Source organism: Podarcis melisellensis (genome assembly GCF_964234715.1).
Source record: "Podarcis melisellensis genome assembly, chromosome: 4".
Taxonomy (NCBI): domain Eukaryota; kingdom Metazoa; phylum Chordata; class Lepidosauria; order Squamata; family Lacertidae; genus Podarcis; species Podarcis melisellensis.
Genome location: NC_138531.1, coordinates 42,803,743 through 42,823,369, shown reverse-complemented (window position 1 = coordinate 42,823,369; position 19,627 = coordinate 42,803,743). Strand labels below are relative to the sequence as shown.

The window sequence follows — 19,627 nt, the reverse complement described above, 5'->3', positions numbered from 1 at the left end:
AAAATAGGCCAAAAAATTGTAAAATGTCACAGCAGAATAATACATCCTTCAAAAGCTCAAATGGCTCTGTCTTTTAAGGGATAGTTTATTTTAACTGGGATGAAATAGAAGGACAATATTATAGAGTAATAACTGCAGTAAAAGGGCAAAATCTGTACAGCTAAGGTTGCCATGCTGTGCACACTTACTTAGAGTAAGTTCTACTGAGCATGATTAGTTTCAAGTAAACATATTTAAGACTTAACTGCACAGGCAGGATTCTTGAACAGAACAAAACTTAGCCAGACAATGATAAATAAGAAGCACTAAGTGAAAATCCAGACACAAACATTGTTGAGCTTTTTGAGAGGCAAAGTTGTTGACCTCAAAAAAATTGAAGTTTTTGAGCTTTTTTTTTAGGAAATTCACACAAAAATCAACACTTCCAACATCAGTTGCCATATGCCCAGGTTTTTCCAGACATTTTACCAATTTTCGGGAATTCTGCCCGGTCACTACCTCTGATGGACAAATCCCGGATATATCCAGACGTATGGCAGCCCTACACTATAGTGCTTTGCCCCAGAAAGGGGAAGAAAGCATAAATCTGTATTTGCATATATTGTTTGCCATTCTAAAATGTACACATGTTCTGCAGAAATGCCACACTGTAACAGTGTGGCCGCATTACTGCCATAACATGTAGCACATCTTCTGTCCCCAACTCAGGGGGCACCTCTGTACTAGAGATGCACGTTCAAGAAGGAGGGAACTGCACTGCACTGCTAGGATATTGAACATGAGCAATTCAGCTTCCATGCACACTGCAGAGCACAATTGTAACCAAGTTCAGCACAACTCACTCCAGAATTAGTAAAATTTATAAATTGGACCAAGCAAGGTACTGAAGATATATGCATTCCACAGTAGACTTGTTATTTTTTTTTGCACAATGAGTGGCTTTGCATGCCTACAGTGATCATATACTTCCAAACTACATACAAGTAAGGCATAATATGCAGTTTCTCAAAGGAATGATCAGAATCCAGCAAAATACACTAATTTATAGCTTTAGTTAATTTAAAGTGTTTTTACCTAAGTAATGTGTAGTTATGTTAACTGCGTATTTCATTCAATTTCTTCTTACCATCTGTCAATGACTTTGTTCTCTGTACAATTCTTATACCCTCTGGTAAACTTTTAATTTTGAATGACTTAATGCTTATCTCCTACTTAGCCATACCAATCCATTTTTCCTCACAGGTATTTATCTTCAAAGTCAACATGGCAAATCCTTTCCCAATACTCTAGGTAGCCTTCTGACTTCAAAATATTGGGCACTGAAGTTGTCAGCTAAAGTTGACCTGTGGTTTTCTAATATGATTCTGTGACTGACACATTTACAGAGACAATTTTCCTCTAAAAAAACTAGGATGTCACTCAAAAATACCAGCGTTTTTTAAATTATCACCTTTTTCTGTTATAAAGTAAGGAGAATCATGTTAAGAATGCCTCACTATTGCCTTGAGTTATATTACATTGTATAGCACTTCTAGCACTCAAAAGAGTTGAGTTTCTATTTACTCAAGTAGAGTAATTTTGTCACACCACGCTTCTTATAGATAAGTAGCTCCGTACCTAAAGAAACTCTTGAGTCACTTGCATTGCTTGTGTTACCCAGAATGTATGAGATTACCCATAAAAAATGTTTAAATTATATTGTTTGTTTTTCATATTGTATACCACTCAGAGATTTTTTAAATCTTAAGCAGTTTATAAATGTGTTTAACTCAATAAATAAATAAAATGGAGCAAAAGGAGCCCAGACCTTAAAGCAATATGAAATATTTGCATGAAACAACAGCTTTTAGCAGGAGAGCCCTATTTTATATTTTTAAAAAATCATTTCCTACTTCCCCTCCCCTCAAAAAGCAACCAAAGCAGCATACAACAGTACAATACACATGTACTGAAAAAACAAAATCCACAAAATACATTAAACCAACAAGAAATGCCAAGATTACAAAAACTGAAAAGCCACACTAAAGTAAAACCAAAATCTCCAAACAAATCCTAACTCAAGTCTATCTGCCTTTGACCAATTTCACTCACCCTTGACTGTTACTTGATGGCTGCAGCTTCATGTGGTGAACTGAAGGTGTGAATGTGTCATTGTGCTCAAAGTAGATCCTTCATCTCCTCAGACACAATGGAGTCAGTTCACACATTCAGCTGTGTCCATATCCTGCTTAATCAAATGAGGTACATGACAGTGAAAGTCAGTCCGCCTGTGGATCATTAAAAATATTACCTCCAGATCAGAGCTGTGAAGCATACGTTTCACTTAAGTAGCAAAACTGTCTAAAGCAGGTCCTGATTTAAATCAACTTGTCTAGTGATTAATGTAATAGATTGTTATATGGGTCAATGACACTTTACACAACTATGTATCACCATCAATAGAAAAAATGTGTGGCCTTTGGCATTATTTTAGGGGAACAAAAATGGCTGAGATTGTTTATCGTCATTTTGTCATTCTGTCTGAAATCAGGCTGTGACGAAAAGGCTAAGAAAAATATAATCCATTGGGTTAAGGCTATGCTACAGTTAATAATAATTTTTAGAGATGGGTTTTAGCAGTAATAAAAATGGAAACATGGGATTGGTGCCATAAAACCCGTCAAATAAATGCAAAAAGGACATAAACCTGAAAAAATAGCTTTCATATAAAACCTTCCAACAAGATAAAATGCAGCATTTGGATTTAAAAAAAAAGTCATATCTCCTGCAACTTCCATAAATAATTCACTGCTAGCTTGTAAACAATGGAGAAGCACAGTATGAATGCCAAAGAGGGTCTTTATATGTCATAAAGCCACTCAAAAGTGCACTTGCTGCAGCAAGGCTGGCTGTGAGCTTTGATGTGCAGGAAAAGAAACTGCTAAGCTGAGGTCATCACTTAGTAGAAAACAATTTCCCTCATACGGAGAAGCAGACTTACTGCTGTGCTTCTGACACAGACAGATTGGATTTAAGAAACAAGACTGCATAATATGGGCTTTCAGGGGGAAAGAAATCTTGTGCGCACCTTATGAATGACCTGAAGTAGGCACAAAATAAATGACTGCTTGGAATAGCTCCAGGAAATTGACATGACTTTGGGGCAGGGTTGCTGTGTGGCCTGTTTACACTTTTCATATGCAATTGGCATGATTTACCTCCCCTTCCTTTAACTAAACGTCTTCCACAGAGAGGCTCTCCTTCCTGCCACTCCATTTGTAAACTGTCATGCCAGTTTACATGCAACTACTAAATTCAAGCTATGAGTACCAAATTTTCCTATTTTCCAGGGACAGTCCCAGATTTATAGAAGCCGGCCCGGCCCAACCAGGGTTCCTCGACTGCAGGAGGACCATTCAGGCCATCACACTTATAATTCTGCTTCAAAACCTCCTGCTCATCATTGCATGGATGCAATTTAAGAACACCTGACGAAGGCTTCTTTTGCTACCAAATTACATACATAGAGGATACTTTGGTATTACATCTCAGATGCCACCAGAACTGAAACAATAAGCTTTACAGTGAAAATTATGTATACAGAAGAGAGTGTGGAGATTTAACAGAACCACATGACTTGACAGTGCTAATTTATGTAAATTTGGGGGAAACAGCAAAAGGTAGGTTAGGTCAATGCAGCTGTTTCTCTCGACTTCAGAGCATTTTACATGGTTTTGAATTTGCATTTATTATTGCATTTCTAATCACAAGCCTCTCCTGGGCTTGTGATTAATATTTTCAAGATGTCAAAAGAGCTTCCAAAGTAATTCTTGTCACAGCCAGCTTTAAGTGCAATTCAGAAGTCTGCCTCAGTCTTTTACAAGTTCAAGGCTGAGAAGCTGTAAAATGTCAGTCACCGAAACTATCTCTTCAAGAAGACAAAAATACAACTGCTAACATTAAACTTGTATTAAAGAGTGGAGGGTATTTTTTAAAAAGAAACCAAGACTAATTGCCAGCTTCTCGTGAACACTATGTAACTCAGTATAAAGCTCAATTTTGATAATACGTTCTTTAAAGTCTGATAAAATTATTTTTTCCAGGGGGCAAAAGATAAACACGAGTTTTTATCCAATCCTATATCCACCTACTAGGAAGTAAACCCAACTGAACTCAATGGGACTTACATCAGAGTAGACATGCATCACCTTGCACTATAAAACACAAATACTTCACTTTTACAGTCCTATACAAATTACCTGAAAATTATTCATCTTATTTAAGTCACTGGAATTTATTTCTGGATATCAGCTATGGTGCAGCAAGGCAGCATGTAAGTGGAGGTTCTCCCCTTTGCTTGCTGTGTTTGGAGAGACCTCATGAAGCCCTACCTGCAATAACAGGCAATGCAACTCTGCTTTCACATGGGAAATTCTGTCCCCAGTGGTGACAAATGGACTCTATGAGGTTCTTCTATCCTTGCTTCCACAGTTAGGAAATGGAGCATCTTCCCACTTCTCCAGGTGGAGGGTGGATAAGGATCATGCCAACTCTCCTTACTCCCACACAGGCATGTTGCATGTGTACAGGCTTGTGGTGCAATCAGGAACCCTGCAAAAGACAAGCTCCCCAATCACATAAGAAGAGTACATCTATAAATGTACTTACATAGACTCTGTTCAGAGCATCACCTGAACAGAGAGGTTGATGGCATGGGCACTGGGCACAATCATGCTCCAATTTGGTGTACAGCAATATGTTACACGGATAAAGCTCCTGAATCAAGCCTAGCAAATTTAAGGACAGGGTGGTAAGGCAACAGTCTTCTTCCATTCAAGCTAAAATTAAGTCTAAATCTTTCCTGAACTTAAAATAGTTCTTCTTGCTCCAGCTAATATTAAGCATTTTTAAACTCTTTGGTTTCAGTGGAACTGCTAAATTTTCTGGAGACCTCAAAATTCAGCAGGGGGGGGGAATGCAATCAAGGTGATTATCAGCAGCACTGCTTTTAATATCACTACAACAAAGTTCAATATTAAAAACACCCAACAGAAAATATAAATGTGCATGTATATTTCATAATTAAAAACCCACTTTTAAAGCAGCTGAAAGTTTGAAAAGCTTCTGAATACTGTAATTTGGAGGCTTTGAAACGACTGCATTGCATATTAACAACTATATCCTGGCATTATGTGCATGGCATACAATATATGCGCATGGCTATATAGTGAATGGTTGGGTTTGACTAAATGTCTGCATTGTTTACACCATATGTCCCATTTCTAACAATAGCGCTTCACATTCAACCTTTTCAAGTGTCAATTTTTATTTTTACCTCGTTATATGCATCTTCCATATGAGTTACCAACCTGCTTTCACTTACTTTGTACATTGTTGTTTTGTTGGTTTTATATTTCCGAAAACTCCAGTCGATAAAGGTTCTTTTTAAAGTAAAGGAAAACAGAAGTGTAGGAGGAAGCACCAGGAAAGATACATGTCAACACTGTTCCTTTCACTCTTTTGGACTGTGCCACCCATGCGATTCCCTAAATAAGAGAGCACACACTGTACCCAGACTTGACTTGCAGGTTTAAAAAGAGAGCAGCCAGAACTGGTAGAAAGTCTTTTGTAGGATTTTTAAGCACAGTGGCACAACACTTGCTTCCCTAAAATGCTACCTTTGCAGCACCAATGTTTGACTTTACAGCGGTGAGAAACCTCCAGTCCACAGGCAGAATGAGGCCCAGCAGGAGTCCTAATTTGGACCATGATACCATTGTCCCTGAGGGACGCAGATGGCGCTGTGGGTTAAACCACAGAGCCTAGAACTTGCTGATCACAAGGTCGACGGTTCGAATCCTCGCAACGGGGTCAGTTTCCATTGCTCGGTCCCTGCTCCTGCCAACATAGCAGTTTGAAAGCACATCAAAGTGCAAGTAGATACTCGTGTATATGTATAGCTGGGAGAGTATACATGCAGAACTGCAAAAAATGCTAAAGATTTCTTTCAATAAAAAACCAGAGGCCTACCTCCTGGGAATAACAGATTTGGATATTCCACAAAAGAGGAAGGGTATCTTTTTATATGCGACGGCGGCAGCAAGAGTTTTGATCGCAGCAAAATGGAAGAGTAATGAAATCCCCTCTATACAAGATTGGATCCAAAAGCTGACAGAATATGCCGAATTAGATGGTTTATCAGAAAAAATAAAGAATAAATCAAAACAGGAATTTGTTTCTAGATGGGAGGTTTTCAAAGAATATCTGAAAAATAAATATAGTAGTTTAAATTATGTTGCAGCATTCGAGGAACTTCAGTATTAGTTGCTAGGTAGATAGAAGAAATTAGATTTATTGAGTTTAATTATGGAAAAAATGTGTATTGGCAATAAGTAATATGAATTTGAAATATGGAATAGACGGGAAGTTGGGTCTTTAGTGTTAAGACCAATAGATGTTTTATTGTTTGCCAAGTATGTGTCTATGGTTATTTTTGTAATTTGTGTGTAATTTGGTATTTGTGGTTTTTGTGTGTGTTTTTTTCTTGTTGTATAAATAAATATAAAAAAAACACCAAAGTGCAAGTAGATAAATAGGTACCGCTCTGGCGGAAAGGTAAACGGCATTTCTGTGCGCTGCTCTGGTTCGTCAGAAGCAGCTTAGACATGCTGGCCACATGACCCAGAAGCTGTACAGCGGCTCCCTCGGCCAATAAAGCGAGATGAGCGCCGCAACCCCAGAGTCGGTCATGACTGGACCTAATGGTCAGGGGTCCTTTACCTTTACCTTACCATTGTCCCCACTTCATGCACACCCACTCCACACCTGGCATCATATATGACATACATACATGATGTCAGTTTGGGGACAGGTAAAGTCACAGCTGTGAAGGAATAATAGGGAGACTAAAAGTGCAGTCCCATTTGTTCTTTGGCAAGCACAGTTTGCATTCAACACCTTTCAAATATGGCGCCAAACACAAGACCCAAGGGGATCGCTTCCACTCAGAAGCTGCCCATCAAAACTCCCAAGTGGAGCCGATCTCTGAAGAAAGCACAGATTGAAGACCTGTCAAGCTTGAAGGGGTAGGGGAACTCAGGATCTAGCTGACTGGGTTGAAAAGATTACTGAAACCCATATCTGATTCTAGTGTGAGCCTCCAGCCCCATGACACACTTCAGCTATACCTTTGCCACCCTTATGGTTCAGCTTTTCTATTAACCATTCTATTTGTTTGTTTTTGTAAGATTCTTTCTAAACCACCAACTCATCAAAAACATGCAAGCAATGAATATACAAAGGGTGCATGCGCAATCTGCAGGGTTTGTAAATATCCCCGGAAACCCAATAAGGTGGCCACCTATCCTATGTTATAGAGGGCAGTGCTGTTTCTGAAGAACAGCCAGGGGACATTCTTTCTCATGAAGGAGTCCTCTGTTTGAGTGTAAAATGTGGGGGGGGGGGAGAGAGATACTAAGTAAGGAGAGCAGGACCTTGAAGTTAACCATCAACAGTGAAGCACCTGGACAACAAACTGAGGAAATTATCATTTCTAAATTTACATCTATAGGTATGAAATTTTATATGCAAATTTTATTAAAATCTGTGTCCTTTTCATTCTCTTTTTTGGGGTTTGCAGTAAATAAGTGGCTACCCAGACATGAAAGTTGGTGCATTTAAGTATTTCTACATGCCAACAAAAAACTGTGAACAATTACACCAGAGGAGGTATGCATAAAGATGTGAATTCTTACTGAATTGTGTTTTAAAATTAGTTCCATAACAGATTTATAGCACAATCCTTTTCTCAGAGTTAAGTCTCAGAGTGTTCAATGAGCCTTAGTAAGAGTGTACAGGACTGCAGCCTTAGCCTCCTGAACTGTAAACAATGGGGGAAATTAATGCTACCCACTGCAAAACCTCTGGCAAGAAATATCCTACCACTTTGCTTTTGGTTTAAGACCACAAACAATATGTGACAGCCTCTTGCTCCCCAGGATGTGTGCGCATTTCTACAAATTTAAAACAGACTGGACAGTTTTATGAACTTAGCAGAAAACCTCAAGTTTAAAAGCCGCTGCTCCCTTCCTAGTGCAGCTATGTCTGCCCAACGTTCATTTCCTGAAAATGATTTCATTTATCCTCAGGGGGCAAAAAATCCCTGCCCACATCGTACTAATTCATAGTGAGATATACCAGTCAACAGATAACCAAGCACAGCAGATGTCATTTAATAAATTCTAAGCACTCCCCTGCCACCTCTCCCTCATCACATTCGAGCAATCAGGAAAGAATTCAAGCACCACAGCATCCCCACTCGTTCCCTCACTTAGTTTATATTTCTAGATTGCTTCGTCTTCACCCGTGCATGCATCTTCCATAGAGGCGATCAAAGCAATAGTTGTGTGTGTGTGTGCATATAATACACCTATCTGTGCATTGCTTCCACTGTTTCTGTATGGATGCTTCAGGACATATTCCTTTACAATTGTTCCCACATTTTTGGCTTCCATGCAGGCAGCGATGCATCACTCTGCCACTTGCACAAGTGATCCTCATGTATATATGTATAGAGTCTAATAAATGGCACAGTCTGGCTGACGTTTCCATGAGAAACAGGGATGCTCCCCAAGGCTGATAATAACAAATTTCTCCCCGATAGAAATTTGTGCCACCCACTGACTGCTCAGATAACTTCCCCAAATTTATTAAAGTAAATAAGATTTATTTTAAAATCCATCCCAGAAATAAAAAGTCAGAAGCACACTCCCCTGCCCTGTGTCAAACTACTTGCTATATAAACAGCCTTTCTACATCACACCTGTTTTGCTTAGGGCTCTTTGTACCCCAGCTGCAAAGGATGATTTTGAGGGGACAACCGTTTGTTCTTGCTCCACAGCAGGGCTGTGGGACAAACTTCTCCAGTCAGAGACAGACAATTCCCCTCTAAAAGTAATAATAATAATAATAATAATAATAATAATAATAATAATAATAATAATAATAATAAACAACTCAGTTGATTCTGATCCCAATTCTGAGCACACTGTTGTGTCCCTAATGATGTCACTGGTCAGAGATGGATTTAGGGCAGGGTGACCAGTTCTGCTGCAATGGACACAGAGCATAGAGGGTGCTACAGGGCATTGCAACTGTGACATAGTGAACTGAGGAGAACAGAAGGTGAGAAGTGGGCTGCCAAATTTTGGGCTTGCACAGGGCACCACTGAAATTTGAAACATCAAAGTCTGCTCCTAAACTGGGAGCCTAATGGGCTCCAATTTGTTCCTGAAGTCCTTTGTGGTGAACTCCCAAACCTCCTCACTTGCTTTTATCCACTTCCTGAGACATAACAAACTTTAGTTTCCTGCTTGCAACTTCTAACCTCCCTGCACAGTGCCAACCACTGGTTCTTGTGCAAACACGGCTAGCACCACAGTATCAACCCATGAAGATCAAGTTCACTTTCTCAACTGAACATGACTCAGCCAGTTTATCCAGATGGTGTGGAAGGTCAAAAATGAGTAAGACCTACAATGAGATTCACCAGACAGGGTTCATATTCCAGTCATTGCCTGCTTAGAGAGGCATTTTAATTCCTATGTGGGAATGGCTGAATGGTTTAAAAGGAATAAAACTGGTGCTTGTTTCCACACTCTTGGGTCAGGTGGATATTTAAACTTGCAAAGTAGGCTCGGGACAGGAGTTTTTCTTCTCTTACTCCTTGACACTGTGGCCTCACAGTGTCAGCAAAATAAAAGTTCCAGTTCTTTTAAACTTTCTTTAAGTTATTCAGTTACAAAATGAGTCATTTTGTTTGAGCACACGATTTAAAATGTGTAGTTTAAGATAACTCTTGTTATTTATATTAACTCTTGGGAAAATGGACAAAACATACCTCCCTAAACTGGGGGGGGGGGTTGCTTCCTCTTCACATGTCTTTAGACTCCAGTTCCCATCAGTTCCAGTCTGCATGGCCAATAGTCAAGGATGCTCTAAATTGTAGTCTGGAGGAGTCCTGAATGTGAATTTATAGTATTGGATAAAATAATGGGTGGATCTGACCTTGATCACAATAGACTGCTGCTATGTCCCTGTTCATTCCAAAAGACATAATCCAGAGTTTTGCTATTGAAAGTATGGTGCATTTCTTTATATACGAATTCAAATGTGCAATAAGAAATGCTTCATAAGATTTTCCAGTATATATTTGGGTTTAATTTAGTTTAAAAGGAAGATATAATGGTTTAATATCTAGGGTGGCCTTAAACTAGCAAGCTTCATAACAAGGATTTACTCTTGCATTTATTCATCAGACAGATAATAAGTGCATCCTTTTCTCTTGTCAAGAGCATTCAGCACAGGAAAGGACATGGCATTATGGTAGATTATTTTACATTCATTTTAATAATGTAGTTTAAATAAAGATGTAAAACTCTTTATATAACACTGTCTGCATCCAGCCATCCCTGAAGGTTATCGAGCCAATTGCTATAGTTTCAAGGACAGTCTACTTAGTACCTTAAGAATTTTCATTGTTGTGCTCTAGTTCACATGTTTACTTTTTTGGATTCCCTCCAAGACTCTTTCAGACTAATGTGATTCAATGATTCAATGATTGATTGATTGATTGATTGATTGATTGATCGATTGTAAACCTGCATTGAAGTCCAAACTATGAACTTGTTCTCTGGCCTTAGACAAGCCATATTCTCTCAGCCTCTGACCTGTTGAAGTCCTGGATGATCTTTGGAACATCTGAATGGCTCAGACCATTGACACGATCACCCCTGAGTGCCCTCTCCACTTGGTAGAACCTACTTGCTTCCTTGGTATGCTCTAGAGCAGTGTTTCCCAACCTTGTGCCTCCAGATGTTTTTGGCCTACAACTCCCATCATCCCTAGCTAGCAAGACCAGTGGTCAGGGATGATGGGAATTGTAGTTCAAAAACAGCTGGAGGCACAAGGTTGGGAAACACTGCTCTAGAGCTTAAGGCAATGAGACAAGATAGAAGATGGCTTGAATGCAACTGAACACTGGTGAGGGCTCATTATTGAGCCTACTCAGTAGCACTGAAGGCAGCATAGAAAGCATCCTTTGCTGCCTCCATTGCATCCTTACTTTGGCACAGCTTTTCTGGGTGATGTGGGGCCTTTTACAGTTGGGCCCAAAGGAGGTGACAGAACCAATAGTAGCTTGCCATGACTTGTTTGCAAATTTAGAGGATAAAACCACTTGCATCTCCCGGGGCCTTGACTCCACCATTACAGCAGATGAAATGCCTTCCATCAGCTTTGGCTGGTGGCCCAGCTGTGCACCTATCAGGACAGAGACAGGTTCACTACTGTCATTTACGCTCAGGTAAACTCTAGCTTAGATTACTGCAATGTGTTATATGTGGAGCAGCCTCTGAAGAGGGTCCAGAAACTTCAGCTGATGCAGACTTCAGCACCAGGTTTCTCATTGAGGGAAGACAGTTTGAGCATGTAACACCAATTCTGGCTCAACTGCACTGATTGCCGGTTAGTTTCTGGGTGCAATTTAAAGTGCCATTTTTTACCTATAAAGCTTTAAATGGCTCAGGCTCACAATACTTCAGGGATTGCCTCTTCCCATATGCACTGACCCTCATCATCTGAAGCCCTTCTTTGTGTTCCCCCTTCTGTGAAAGGTCCAAAGGGTGACAATACCAAGAATGAGCCTTTTCTGCAGTGACTTCCTGTTTGTGGAATGCTCGCCTTAGGGAGACTAGCCTGACACCCTCATTATATATCTTTAGGTGCCAGGCCAAAAAACTTACTCTGTAACCAGGTCTTTGGCCTTTAACTATCTGTGGCCTTTTAGAAGTGGGTGGGGTGTTTTAAATGTATTTCTCCTTCCTCTTGGTTTTAATGTATCTATGTGGGATTTATTACCAATGTAGTTGGTTATAAATTGCTTTGGGTTTCCCTGGGCAAGATAAAGTGACTGACAGATATAATAAGGTAAAGGGACCCCTGACCATTAGGTCCAGTCGTGGCCAACTCTGGGGTTGTGGCGCTCATCTTGCTTTATTAGCCGAGGGAGCTTCCGGGTCATGTGGCCAGCATGACTAAGCCACTTCTGGCAAACCAGAGCAGCGCACGGAAACGCCGTTTACCTTCCTGCTGGAGCGGTACCTATTTATCTATTTGCACTTTGACGTGCTTTCGAACTGCTAGGTTGGCAGGAGCTGGGACAGAACAACCGGAGGTCACCCCGTCGCGGGGATTCGAACCACCGACCTTCTGATCAGCAAGACCTAGGTTCAGTGGTGTTACCCACAGCGCCACCCGCGTCCCCTACAGATATAATAAATAATAATAAAATAACAGTGTGAGCTGTCACCATAGAGCAGCATCTGTAGGAGCAGAGGACAGAGGACCTGCCTCTGGAAGCAGGTATGAAGAGTACAGCTGAACAGAACCCACCTGTGGGAAGCCAGAGGAAGTACCACCCACATTGGGCCTGCCCATAAAAAGCAAGTCTAGAGTGAGAGACTAGGGTGATATCCACTGTTTTCAGGAACTCTTCTCACTGCAAGACTTTTGGGGGTGAGTTTGTTTGGACCCTGAGTGAGAACGCAGAGGCTGAGAGCAGGTCCATCTTTACCCAGGGTTGCAAGGGATGTGGGGCACCCAGGCGGCAAATTCTGGGGGGCACCAGGCACACCCACCACTGAAGCTGCCTAAGCTCTTAACTATCTACCTGTTATGAAATAATAAATAATTTTGATCAAGCTAGAAAAACAAAATACATATATAGCTAGGTGTTACTGAAATGTATATCTACTGTTTCACTAAAGGACTTTCGACTTTGTGCGCTCATTTACCAAAAACAAGCCGCGCCAGCGGTGGCACTTGTCATTCACAACGGCGGCTCTTGTCAGACTCACCGATGGCACTTGTCATTCTCAGCAGCACCGTGCACGGGAAATTAACTAAATTTGGGGCGTTGGGCGGATCTTTGCACCCTGGCAACACATATGCTAAAGACGGCCCTGGCTGAGAGGGAGGTTGTGTCAGAAGGTAAATGAACCAATGTGTGTGTGTATATGTGTATGTATGTATATGTACTTTGTATTAATGTAACCTTATTATATGTAAATGTATATTTTTGTAATATTTTGTATAATATTTTGTTGCCTGTTGTTGCTTCTGTTGTTTGTATACCACTTAGAAATATTTTTAAATATATATTAAATAATCAGTCTCACATATCCCTGGGAATGTATGTGCAAGTGGACTTTATATAGATTCTCTTTGTACATAATCAGAAAACTGCTTACAAGAAAATCCTTGTACAGTACAAGCTCTTTATGTTCCTAATGAGAGCAACCCAAAAAGTTGAATCAAATAACTATGACTGCTGAATCTCTTAATGCTAGTACAGTAAGTGCAGACACTGTGGTTTTGCTGATCTCTTTACTTTACACACGCTAACATTCTACCTGACAGAGTAGTATTATTAAAGTACAGAAGAAAATGAAAGGTCATTTGATCTGGCCTTTCAGGGATAAAAATAAATAAATAAATCCTGCTTAGATGATGTACTGAAAAACAGCTTATCAAAGGTGTAAAAATAGGCCAAACACTTAAAGCACTAGGCACCAGAATTTAATAATCAGTATAGACTTTCTGAAAGATGCACTTATGAAACACCTATAAGTGATACATCTTACCTCATTTATGAGCCGAGGGAAAGTTCACAGCTGTTGAAGATTCTATTAGAATGTTGCTCACAATTTTTATACATATAGGCAATTTAGAAAAAGAAGGAAGGAAGGAAGGAAGGAAGGAAGGAAGGAAGGAAGGAAGGAAGGAAGGAAGGAAGGAAGGAAGGAAGGAAGGAAGGAAAGAAAGAAAGAAAGAAAGAAAGAAAGAAAGAAAGAAAGAAAGAAAGAAAGAAAGAAAGAAAGAAAGAAAGAAAGAAAGAAAGAAAGAAAGTTCCTATAGATGCAGATTATGGCCCCTTCGTTCCTGCGGTACTTAGCTGTAGGGGATCCATGTGTAGAAGGGGGCAGTGCTGCCTCCACAGGAGTCCCTATACCACAGGGTTTCCACATTCCCACAACCTTCCACAGACTTCTATAGGCACAGACTTTGCCAGTTCAGTTACCCATGACTGATGTGTGGGTGTCAGGGGGACAGGGCTTAGAGAAGTTGTGAAGCTTTTGATATGTGCCAGTTGAAACTAAATTCCCCCATTCTGGCAATGCTATTTTTAGGATAAATTATCTGTGAGGATACAAAAATCACAAGGAGGGGATGCAGCAAAATGTTGTATTGGGGAATGACTTCTGTTCAGGGTTCCAGCCAGCTTTGCTATTCAGTTTCAGAGTTCAGAGCTTTAACGTCATCGTAGCCTACTTTTTCTCCTCTCCTCCTTTTATTTAACATCTGAAGAAGAGTTCTGGAGAACTCAGAAGCTTGCACATGATTTTGTGTGCCATTCATTTAGTCTTACTAATCACACTATGCCATGCACACACACACACACACACACACACACACACATACCAAGAATAAGAATTGAAGTATCTTTTGGTTGCTGAAGTCAAGAAAGCTGATGCTCATGTACCTTGTGCAAGTATATTGCAGGAAACTTCATGGCAAGAATTTTAAGATTATAAAAATCCTTTTAAAAGTCAATGACAAATATGACAAGCTTGCTACTTCTGTGCTGTGCTAGCTTAGAGAATCTTGATGGGGCGAAAAAAAATACTGTGGTATTTTAAATTGAAAGTATCTCTTATTCTGTCACTCCAGCTTGTGTGAACTGCTCTATTTATTGAACACAGTGAATGAAATTGGACCTTAGTTCTTCAGTGCTCACCTAATAAATTCCACTTAGGTTCAGTACAGAACTGCCCGCTGGATAGCAATATTTGGTGGTTGTTTTAAAAAATGTATTATTTCTAATCCTGTACATCAAAGCTTTTTGTAAATAAACCCTTGTTATTTATGCTTTGGTCCCAAAGTCTATTTGGGGCTGCTATCAAGAAAGCCAGGTATGGGTCAGTTCCTGAATCCTGAGTTTTTTAAAGAAAGAATTACACTTGGTACAAAATAAAGTGGAATGGTCCTGAGAAAGCATATGACGCCAATTCTGAAACTATTATATTGGCTTCCAAAATGTTTGTGGGCTTAATTCAAAGTGCTGACTAGCCCTCAGTGACTTCAGCCCAGTGTTCTTAGGGGACTCTGAATCTATCTGCTCATTAAGATTGCTGTTTCTTGTTGATTGACATTGAACATTGTTCTGGGTGTTTTATTGTAGCTACCACAAGATGCTTTAGCATTTATTCTCCCTGGCACATGAGAGATTCCTGCAGTGAGCCTCAGTCCCATTGAAGCTCTGCCTGCAATAAGGCTTCTTCCAAAATAAGTTTGTCATTTTATATGGTACTAAAAATAAGATACAAATGATACATGCTATCAAGCTTCATGCTATCAAGATATGTGGAAGACTTTTGCTCATCCAGTTAGGTGTTACCCACTTTCCTTGGCAGTAAGAAGCCCAGTGGGTGGGGGTACAACAGGTTTTTATTTCCTTTAGATGAGATAGTGAGCCCTGGAAATATATAGTGTCCATGTCCTTGAAATCAATTTAGAAACAGACAATCTGAGCTGAAAGCAAGTAAACTTCTACAACAGACATCATAACCACCATAGGAGCCAATTCCTAGGGGCCATGGGGCCTCCGGCCCCCACAATAAAATATTTGAGGGGACTGGGTCCCTGCAAAATTGATGGGCATTTCCATTCAAATGGTGTGTGTGCACCATGACATGTGATTGATTATGCAGGGTGGGGCTTACCTGGCCCCTACAATATTGCATTCAAATCGGCACCCCCTGAGAGCCACTAACCCTGTTTCACATTCCTAAAGTGCAACTGCACTGAGAATCCCAGGTTCAGCCAACTCCAGATAAGAACTCTTAGTTTTCTATAAATTCATGTGTTCAGATTCAATGCACTACAGTATTTGCTTCTATTCACTAATGGAAGGGTGTCACCTTTCAAAAGTAGAGGTGAGAGTTCTCCAGTTACCAATAAATATTGCTGTTCTTTCCTTTTCTTTTTAAATCCCTATGTTGCTTTATGATTGGCCTGTTTACAATAATCAAGACAGCAAAGTTCATAACAGTGTTTGTCATATGTGGCACTCAGTGTGTGGATATGGTCATTATATAGTTTAGTCACTAGGTGGCAGTGGACTTACTTGGATGGAGTCAGGAGTTTGTTACTGTACTGTCTTTAACTGAGATAATAAAGATCTTGTCCAGCCCTCCAACTGGTGTGCCCTCTAAGCTTTCTAGAACATCTAGTAGGTTTTCGAGTGTATCTTATTATTCTTGCACATCAGGAATTTCAAAATCTACATGAACTTTACAACCTGGGATCTTTATGAGAGCTGTTTCTCTCCCCGCCCCATATGCTCCAGTGGCTGGTGGTACATTTTTTTTAATGTCAAAATTTACACAACAACAACAACAAAACATCTAAGACACTTCCTCTGAAAGAAGTTATATGTGCTTTGCTGCAAGTGTCCTCATTTTGCAAAGTCATGGTAATATGTAATGAAAGGAAAGTGCAGAAGACTACAAAACAACCTAATCAAGTGCAATAATGAATATTTCAACAGGCCGACATTTCAAAGTTTTAATTAAAATTACTAGTGCTATTGATATTGTAATGTCTTTGGGTAACACATAGGCGAGTCATCACAGGCTTCCCAAATGGACTTCATTACACATGCAATTAATTATAGATATTGCTGCTGAAACTACCCTGGGATCTCTGAGATTTAAAGCAAGTGCTCAAGCATTTAAGTGTAGAAGGTAGCTCCGCTAGAACCAGCAGATTAACTGCTGTTATACTTAACCCAGATACTGTATCTCTGGGCTAGGTGTCAGAATCTTTACCACCAGCTCCAGGCTTTACCTATCTACTTCAGCAACACAGTTTCTACTCCTGCACTGCAGCCTCAAATGAAAACACATTTTGAAAACTAAAGCCAAAGTTGCAATGGTTTTAAATATACATCCCATCTAGCAATCATATCTCTCTCTCTCTCTCTCTCTCTCTCTCTCTCTCTCTCTCTCTCTCTCTCTCTCAGTCTAAGCAGCTCTGTGAGCTGGAAGGCAAAGGAAAGTTTTAATCAAAATGCATTGCTGTACCCTCACTTTGACAATGCCTCCTTCCACTGCTCCCAGCCCACTCTGATGATCCTTCAGGACACACGGTGCTGTTCTGACAAATATTTCCTGACTAAGATGATTATTTCTACAGTGCCAGACGTACGTGCAGAAGAGAAACAATGGCTTCTCTTAGAAAAAGTGAAGTGTACTTTGGAATTTGCCACTTTCAAATAGCAGCCGTGTCAAAGAGCAAGCACCAAATCTCAATGCAGATTTTAAAAGCAAGAGTTGATATGGCCCAAAAGGAAATGAAATCATTATTTGGAGACTATCTTTTAATGCATTCCTCCCCTTGCTCCCACAGCTCACCATTAAAGGAAGTTAAAGCTATTGTCAAAGCCTTCTTGCTTATGTACATTGGTGAGCTGCAGCCACTCTGGGATCAAACTTATTTTAGAAAAGATGAGGAGCAAGGCTGAAGCTTTCAAATAACCTTTCCTCCTTTTTTCCCCAGGTGAGGTTACATTTCCTACATTCTGACAGCATCCTTCATCCAGCCTCTTTGTACACTTCTTTTTTCTCAGTCTTGCTGCCATATTAATTATATTAAGTGGTTATGTGATATTATATTAGGCAGTCGCTTTCCTCACAAAAGTGACCCAAAGCAATTTAACACAGTGGAAATAAAGAGCCTAAAACATAAAAATATATATGTACAAATAAGACCAATTTTACAGATCTCACCACACTAAAAGAGGATACAAATATGTGAAACCTTTTTAAACAGGCAAGTATTTGCTTGGCACTATTTGGATGGAAAGAGGCCTGTTGAAATTCTCTACCTGGCCTCATTGCAGAAGAATCCAGAAGGCAGCCAAAGTTATTGATTCCTCATTCCCCTTATTCATCTTGCTCCACCTCAACATCAAATCTCCTGGACCAGCAGACCATGCCTATCTGACTGCTCCCCTTTTTCCTGCCCATTTCAAGCTGGTCTCGCATACATCAGACATTCCCAGCTGTCGAATATACCCCACAGAGAGAAAACAACTTCTTCATTCACATTGCTTCTTCACTAACTGAGCATGAACTATCGCTCTTAATTAAACTGAAGCACCACTGGTGTATTTGTTTGTTTAGTCAAAATACTTACATATTAATTTTCTGCCTGACAACAGGCCCTTAAGGTGGCAGATGATAAGCAAGAATGTGCTTATGTACACATCAGGTGTGTGTATTTCAAAGAAAATGCTGATGGGATCAGGGATGGGATGCCCACTTTCCAAGCCTTAGATACTACTGCTGTTGCGGGTGTTCCAACTGATGCTCTTTGGAGGCTTAATAGGGAGAACAGCACACACCCATATACACACCTGGTGTGCACTACCTGGCAACCTTTTGGAAGCAGAACATCTCATCAAGTCAACTCAATAGGCTGCAGCTCCTGGATCTTCACTGTGCCATAAAGAAGGTTATTGGGGTGATGATGGAAAATGTCTGCTCCCCAAGCCTTAGATGTTGCTGCTGCTGCTAGGTGTTATGTACTGAAGTTCTCACCCTGGGCCAGCAGGGGGATACTGTAGATAGTTATGCAAATAAGGGATCGAAAGTGACATTCAGTGATTGGATAGTTTTAGAAAATTGTTACAGTTGCATTGTACTGGAGCTCTATATAAGCAGGCTGACCGAACCCTTCAGTTCAGTTCTGTCCTGGCCTGTGAATAAACAAGAGCTGTTTGAAGAATCGCTGTGTCGTCTGATATGTTCACCCACAACTTAACACTAGGAACATAGGAAGCTGCCTTATACACATCAGACCATTATTGTTTGCACTGAATGACTATCCAGAGTCTCAACAGGAATATTTCTACGCAGAGCATTTGCTGTCACCCTTCCCAGTTTGGCTGCTCCAACCACTGCTCTTCCAAAGATTCTACAGTTAGCCAAGAGTATACTAGATGTTTAACAACAAAAATCAAAATTTAAAAAGTAGTATGACCATAAGTCACTAGGTATGCCTGTTGATAACACCACAGTAATAGCCCTTTCCACTTATCGTACTGTGGAACTCAAGAGAGTGTACATCTGGTTTCCACAGAGTCACCTATTAAGACACTGACCACATCTCAACCTGCTTAGCTTCAACAAGGTGGTGGCCTCGTATTGCCTTCAGACCATAAATGCTTAACTACTATTACAGCTCATACGTGCCTTTCAAGCTTAAGACAGTTTATCAGAAGTGGTGCAGACCTTTTTAAAGATCATATGCCCTGTTATTCCAAAACAACTTGGCTATAATTCACTCCTGAATGACTTTTAGCATCAGTAAAGGAAAAGGTAAAGAGGACAGTAAAGACATTAGGAAAGCTAAATCTGCAAGCCCTCCAATTTAATGCTGAAATGAACTTGCTTATTCAGTAAAGATGAAAAAGCTGCATGTTTTTCAGCGTCGAGGAAATAGCTTTCAAGAAATTTATATGAAATAG

The 19,627-nt window shown here is 40.2% G+C and overlaps 1 long non-coding RNA gene across 2 annotated transcripts in view; it reads right to left on the bottom strand.

Moving 5' to 3' along the window:
• Positions 1-19,627, bottom strand: part of LOC309368711 — a 544,492-nt gene that overhangs the window by 359,540 nt on the left and 165,325 nt on the right. The gene's annotated exons all lie outside the window — the stretch shown is intronic.